The 7,519-nt window shown below is 40.3% G+C and overlaps 1 protein-coding gene across 3 annotated transcripts in view; it reads right to left on the bottom strand.

Moving 5' to 3' along the window:
• BICC1 (BicC family RNA binding protein 1) overlaps nt 1-7,519 on the bottom strand; it is a 351,439-nt gene that overhangs the window by 71,347 nt on the left and 272,573 nt on the right. Inside the window, exon 1 of one of the 3 annotated variants that reach the window (XM_010852023.1) lies at nt 6,896-7,024. The exons of the other annotated variants lie outside the window; for them this stretch is intronic. The gene's annotated coding sequence lies outside the window, so the exon portion shown is untranslated. Of the gene's footprint in view, nt 1-6,895; nt 7,025-7,519 lie in introns of those variants that run through there. 3 annotated transcript variants of the gene reach the window in all.

The raw sequence follows: 7,519 nt of genomic DNA, 5'->3' as shown, positions 1-7,519 counted from the left end.
CACGGGTTTGGGTGGACTCCATCATGGCAGTTAGTGATGGACAGGGAGGCCTGGCGTGCTGCGGTTCACAGGGTCGCAAAGAGTAGGACATGACTGAGTGACTGAACTGAACTGAACTGAACTGAACAGTGCCAAAAAAGAAGTAGATTCTCAGCAAACTGTTGTGGAATAGATTGATGGCTCCCCTATTTTGGGGAGATGGCAGAATACAGAGAGGAGATATAAATCTGTGGAAAGAGTCAAAACCTCACAGCCATGATGACCATATGTCTTGCACTTCCCAACATAGTTTTGATTTCAAATATTCTGATCTCAGCACCTCTATAAAAGTACAGAAAACTGTCAAATATTTGTCCATATTTTTGTTCTTTAGATTCCTGCCCCATTAATCTGCTCACAGCTCTCTGGTGTCATCCTATGGAAGAGAGGAAGACTTGACAGTGATCCAACCTTCCATACGGAATATGAAGCTGTACAGACATGGATTTGATATGAGTACATTATATGTGTACCTTGCAAAATAGCCAAACCTCGGGGCAACACAGGTTTTTTATGACTCCATATGGAAATTCATAAGGACTTGGTAAGACAACAAATGTTTTCATAAGAACATGCTAAATACCATATTTTCAGAAACATAAATATTTCAAAGAGTTTGTATGTTTATTTGAGCTTAAGTGATGGATTTAAAAAGATTATCTCTTAGAACTCTGGTGTCTCCCCTCTGGTTTCCCACCCTTGGAAACAGTGCCCATCCTGGAAACATCAGAGGATATTTTACTATCTTTTCTTTTTCTCAAGTTTAAACTTCCTTTCTGTTTCATTCCTATCTCACAGCAAAAATCTACAGAATATGCTCACATCAGCCATTTAACTGTATTTATTCAATATTATGCTGCAGAAAGTAAAGTGCTATTGACACATGATGAACTGAAGCCATTGATGTTTCACCAATGATCTATCTGTAACTACTTTCCTGCTTCCATGGTTTGAGTGCTCTTGAGCGAAACTTCAATCAGAAAAATTCAAAGCAATGCTGTCATTGTCAGCATGCTCTATTGGACAGAAAAAAGACAGATAGAAAATCCTTTGTTTGACTAACCTCAGTCCTCCCACTCACAACACCCCCAAATAAAAACATCATATTAGAACTACATGTCTGTTTATGGGGGAATATTCCATATCATGGCCTAAAATCAGGATGGCTTTTGGTACATTTTTACAAATAAACAGGGCTTCCCTGGTGATCAGAGTGATTAAAGAATCTGCCTGCCAATGCAGGAGACACAAGAGACTCAGGTTCAACCTCTGGGTCAGGAAGATCCCCTGGAGTAGAAAGCAGCAACCACTCTAGTATTCTTGCCTGGAAAACCCCATGGACAGAGGAGCTGGACAGGCTACAGTCCACTGGGTCACAGAGTCAGACACATCTGAGCAACTGATCACATAGAAACAAACAAAATGGTCAACCTGGCCTTAAGCCCATAAGAAGAGAGCACGGGGCAGAATTCACTTTCTCCTGGCTTGGAACTCTTTTCACTTTTATTTTGTGTTCTTCCTAAAAAGTCTTAGCCTTTGAACCTGACTAACCAAGGATGTTGGCTGGGGACAGGTCTGTCAACGCTGTTAGGAGTGGGTGAGTGTTGACAGGCAGAGAATTTCAGCTTCCTCTGAAATTCCCTCAACCACTGGGAATATATCCTCCGTTGGCAAGTAGTTCCAAGTAGTAATGGCCAAATTTTTTATGGAAGGAAAACTTTGGCTCTAGGATAAGAATTTTGCCCAACAGCCAACATACGTCTCAGAAAAATCTCCAGGCATCTCAAGGGCGCTGGTTGACTTGGATCACATTGGGGAGATGCTAGGAAAAGCCAGCAGATGCCACAGCGCAACTATTACGGTTTAAGGTCTTTGACCCTGCCTAGGCTACAGAGTCCCTTCGTGCTGAGAGGAATAGTCATAGATTCTACTGTCATGACGCTAAGTTCTGAATCCCAATTCAGCATAAACAATCTCTGTTATCGTGAAAGGTCATTGAATCTACTGAATCTCTGGAGTGTACTTTCTTCAAAAAAAATAAAGGTGGGGGGGGAGTTTGGTCAGATCATTTATATAATATTTCATAAATCTCAATTTCTTTGGTGTAAAGCAGTACTATCAGATTCTTAAATAAAAATAACCTCAACAAGTTTATTTTCCAATTTTGGGGGATCTCATGATAAGTGGCTCCCACCGAAGATTTGTTGTTGTTGTTACTGTTCAGTCACTATGTCCGACTCTTTGCAACCCAATGGACTGTGGTCCACCAGGGTCATCTGTTCCTTCACTCTCTCCCAGAGTTTGCTCAGATTCATGTCCACTGAGTCAATGATGCTATTGAACCATCTCATCCTCTGCCATCCCCTTCTCCTTTTGCCTTCGATCACACCAAAGATACCACCATCTAAAATGTTTCCAAGAAGCAGAAGATACCGGAGGGAAACACAAGTGTGTCTGAAATTGTGTTCCGCCTCTGAGTGGAAGAAGATTCGGCCCCCAACCTTGCTGACAGACTCACAAGTGGCTTCAGAGATGGCAGCTCAGGCTGGCCTTCTGTGCCGTATACTCTGGGAATGTGGAATCGTGTCACAGTAGATGAAATTCAGTGCTCACCTCACTGTCATCTCCTGCAGATGGAGCTTGTAAGCGTAAAACATGTGCAGTGACAAGCCCAGAGGGATTGGGATTCCACCTCGCACCCTACTGAGCTATGTCACTATTCACAGCTAGAAACCATCCATGTCTGCTATTCTGATCACTTTTCCTTTAGGCTGCAAAGTGGGTTTGCTGATCAGCAAAAGTAGATTAAACTTACGGTCAACTGGCCATAGCTCGTGTATTTCTGTGAAACTAAAGAGTTCCCTGTAACTTCCTGAGAAACAGACTTTCCTTTTTAGGGGGGGAAAAAAGTGTGATATGGGTCAAATACATACCAGTATCACCTTTTTAAAGTAAAGATATATATTTTATCCAGAGAGAAAACCTCATCCAACCTGACTGGGAATAACTTGAAAAGAATGAAACAGAGTAACAGGAAATCGATACACTTGAAGCTTATTCTGTAGCCAGTGATACTCCAGATTCTTTCAAGGAATGCTCTTTGACAACAAGAATTCCAATAAATTGAGTTAGAATTAAAATAAAAGGGCAAGAAGTATATTTGGACAGGGGTAGAAGAGTCCAAGCTGTAAGTATTTAAGTATTTAAGGCAAACTGTTGTTGAACTAACAGTCGGATAGTATAACTGGGATCAAGAAAAACAAATTCACCTGTAAGTATTTCCTAAACAACTATGCTGCTTAGGGTAAGGCATAAGCGCATGCTTATTTATTTTAAAACAAACAACAAAAATAACTGGGCTTCCCTAGGGGCTCGGTGGTAGAGAATCCACCAGTCAATGCAGGAAACACAGGTTCTATGCCTGATTCAGGAGGATCCCGTATGCTGAGGGGCAACTTAGTCCATGCACCACAACTGCTGAGCCACAGAGCCACAGCTACTGAAGCCCACGTGCCCGAAGGCCCGTGCTCTGCAACAGAGAAGCCACTGCGGTGAGAAGCCCTCATGCCACAACCAGAGAAAAAGCTTGGGCAGCCACCAAGACCCAGCACAGCCAAAAATAAAAATAAACGTCTAAAAAAAGATTAATCTCCTTACTAGTCAACTAGAAGAGAACAGGGCTGGATACTGAGATGTGAAAAACCAAATGTATTTTAAATTCAAAGACCTAATTTTCAGAAGAATAAAAGGTCTGCACTGTTACCTACAATCAATTTACATACCATGATGCCCCTAGATAACTTCCTATCAAAATTCCATTCGGAAGAATTAAAGTATACGCAACAGAGAAATGGGATTCTTGACTTGACAGTGGCATGAATGACACAAGCAAATCAAAAGACGAGAGAGGACAGCAAGCTCCTCAAGACATTTTCAGTTCAACTGTTTGGCAATGACTGGAATGAGGTGTCCTACCCTCTTTGGTGATGAACACTTCAGGCAAGTTCCTGCTGAATGCAAGGAAAGGGTGAATTCACATCCCAGGATGGAGCATATGGACTCTTTATCAAGTTGGTAGGAAAGAGCTATCAGCTTGAGAAAATCCAAAGCTAGCTAGAAGATATAAAAGAGCTTTTGCTGACGGAATACCAGCATTTCCAACAAAATCAGCAATAAAAGAGTTCCAAATCCACTGATAATATGCTGTGATAATTGTTCTCTTCTGATGTTTCAGCTTTGGGAGGAAATAAGGCATAAGAGATGAAGGAGGTCAATCAGGCACATATTTCTTTTCTGTTAAGATTCCTATGTGCCTTATCACAGCTATTTATTTAATCAGAAACAGTTTTAGGAACTCAGCAAAAAGCTAGAAATAATCTCAGAGAAAAACAACAAAATGCAAAAAGCATAAAGCAAACTTGAGGCATAAGATGAGAAAATCAAGAACAGATGTACTTAAGGAGTGTGAGAATTGAGAAAAGGTTAATGACTTTATTTTATAAACCGCCTTATCTTATGCAGTATAAACTCAACTCCATGCATAACTGCAGGGTTGCCGTTCAGGTGGGGTGGCGGCGAGGAAAAAATCAAAAGCACAAAAGAAATGGGACACGGAGGGTGAAAAAAAGAAAGTTAAAAACACCAAGCCTAACGCAATTAGTTTCTTGAAGCCTTTTGGTATCTGAGGCTCTACACTTCAGAAATACGAGGATTCTGAGAAGAGAGACGCAAGGAAACAAAATGCCAGGAGGAGATCTGGAACCTTCTGAATGGTTTATATTGGGTTGGCCAGAAAGTTCACTCAGGTTTTTCCGTTACCTCTTATGGAAAAACCCAAACGACCTTACTGACCAAGCCAGTGCATAACAATTCTACAGCAAGTATGAGCAATGCTAGGTTACTTCAAGAGAGAACGTTCTCATATGTGTGGTCGAGAAAGGGACAACACTTGTGACAAAGTGGGGACAAAGCCACGGGGCCTGACAGAATCAGTAACGTGAGGACTCGGGAGGAGGAAGGGCCATGATTTCACAGAAGAGAGCTGGACTGAATGCCTGCACTCTGGAGTGGAACTCAAGTCCCAGCTGATACCAGTGGCCCATCTGAGAGAAGAGGGAGCTTTGAGGAGGAGATGGAGCTTGTGGTGGATAAAGCATCCCCAGGAAACTGTACTGAGATAACAGCAAGTTACGCAAGAATTTCTGGGAGCCACAAGTGACTAATCTTCATTCTCTCTCCAAGGAACATGACTGTTCTCAGTGTACACAGCAGGTCCCAGAGGTATAAACCCTGGTCTAAACCCTGTCATCCCTGGCCAGAGCAGACTGTTCCATCTGACAGCAGCTGGGACCATTCATGCAGAGGCTTAACATGGAGCTGCTGCTTGCAGTCACAGGAAAGCGACCGTGCTCCGAGGAGCTCACACACATTTCATGAGGGAAGGTCCGTAAATGAAGACATGACCTGTCACACCACACACGCGGTCTCTTTGTTTTACTTCTGGCCTACTGAGAGGATAAAAAAAAAAAAAAAAAAACAACTGTGACTTTTGAAGATATTTGAGGCACAATTAAGGGCTTACATAAGAGACAGCAAAACTCTGAGGAGATCAGTTCTAAAAAAAACTTACCAGCTTGAGGCCGGCATTAAAATTCTCCACCTTTCTCATCTTTGTTGTAAGATCTAGTGAGGAAGTTTTACAGAATGCCCTGAAGAGCAGTTAATTAAGGGTCCACATGACTCTGGGGGTTAAAGACTGTTTCAATCTTGTTCATGATCTCAAGAAAGTAATTTTCACAAGAAGTGGAAGTATCTAATACTTGGTAAATGAGCCTAAAAGAAAATTATTCAGAAAAGCCCATCTACCAGTCCTTTCTTCTTCGTCCCACTTTCTACAGGATAACTGAACAGCTGATTGTTAATACTTTTTCTGTGCAGCCACATATATTGAAACCATAGTCATACCCCTGTCTCCAACTCAGTATCACTCTGTATACTGTTCATTTCTCTCATACTTTATTAGTAACTGTTTTGACCAAGAGTGTCAATCTCTCAGTCCTAAGAGATTCATATCTTCTGGAGGAATACATTATTTCGATTATCAAATAACTTTAAAATGACTATCATTCTTAATAAAAGAGGTCCAACAGTTTCTAAATCAGGATTCACTGAATATTTATCCAAAGGTAATACTCCTGCATAAATATCTTAAATAATGAAAAAGTTCAGAGTTCAGTACTTTAAAACTGGCTTGCCTTTGAGAGCACGAATATAGGGCTTCTCACCAAAGGTCACAGGAAATAAATATCACTGATAAAGGTGATCAACCTGTCCTATTTTTATTAATAAGAAATTTTATCTTCTTAAATAAATTTGTATCTATACAAAGAGCTCCTCTAGACCAAGGGGGATAAAACCACTAATTGTCACACTGCAAATATTGGGAAAAGGCATGAATAAATAATTTAATAGAAAAATAGCCAATAAATGTATAAACACAAATAAAATTTGACCTTACTAAATAATATTTTATTTATAAAATTGGGAACAATTTTTTTAAATTATACAGCTAACAAGGATTTAGTTAGACAAACTAATATACTCTTGATGGAAATAAAGATTGGTGTGAAGTGCCTGAGAGGAATTTGGAAATATTAACAAACACTCATAATACCATAATTTCATTTTAAACATACATGTATATTCAGTGGAATAAAAATGGAAACTACATATCAATAGTGATTACTTCTAAGTAATAGGGTTGGTTACAGGTCATTTTTATGCTTCAAGATTTTTTTGTATTTTCTATTAGTAAAAAAAAAACATGCATTTATAATGTGGAAAAAAATACTCATACCTTAAAAGAAGGTTATCTGTATCAGGAAAATCTGAAATCAGCTTGCTCCAATTAGATCCTTATACTTTAAGACATTAAAAGGTATTTAAGTCAGAGCTCCCTGTTTTCCAAACACAACGTTTCACAAGAATTCTCTTAAAAATTGAGACCTTTAAAAATGTTAATGACAACCATGCTTTCTCAATTAGAAAAGTCCCTTCTTTCCCCTTTACAGGCCTTTTGCCAGGCATTTTCTGAACGTCACCTCTTCTTATTGGTTGTGCCATGACCCTTAATATTTTATCAGCATACTCTGGCTCTTAATGCAGACTTCCCCAATGAGACTAGAGTGAGCCTATGATGACGGGGTAACTGAAGTTGAAATACGCAGCTGGAACAGGGTCCAAATAGTTGGCAAAGGCCATATGTTTATACCCCCACTAACGAAACACGGAATTCTTTCAAACAATTATGGCCACATCTCTCTTTTTCTTCAGCAGTTGTTTCCAAAATAAATGGAATTTATTCCAGTTCTAGTAGTGGGAGTATGCTGCTGCTAAGTCACATCAGTCTCGTCTGACTCTGTGCGACCCCATAGACCGCAGCCCACCAGGCTCCCCCGTCCCTGGGATTCTCCAGGAGATG

Source organism: Bison bison, unplaced genomic scaffold, assembly GCF_000754665.1.
Source record: "Bison bison bison isolate TAMUID 2011002044 unplaced genomic scaffold, Bison_UMD1.0 scf7180017864306, whole genome shotgun sequence".
In the NCBI taxonomy this organism is placed as follows: Eukaryota; Metazoa; Chordata; class Mammalia; order Artiodactyla; family Bovidae; genus Bison; species Bison bison.
This window is presented reverse-complemented; position numbering and strand designations above follow the sequence as displayed.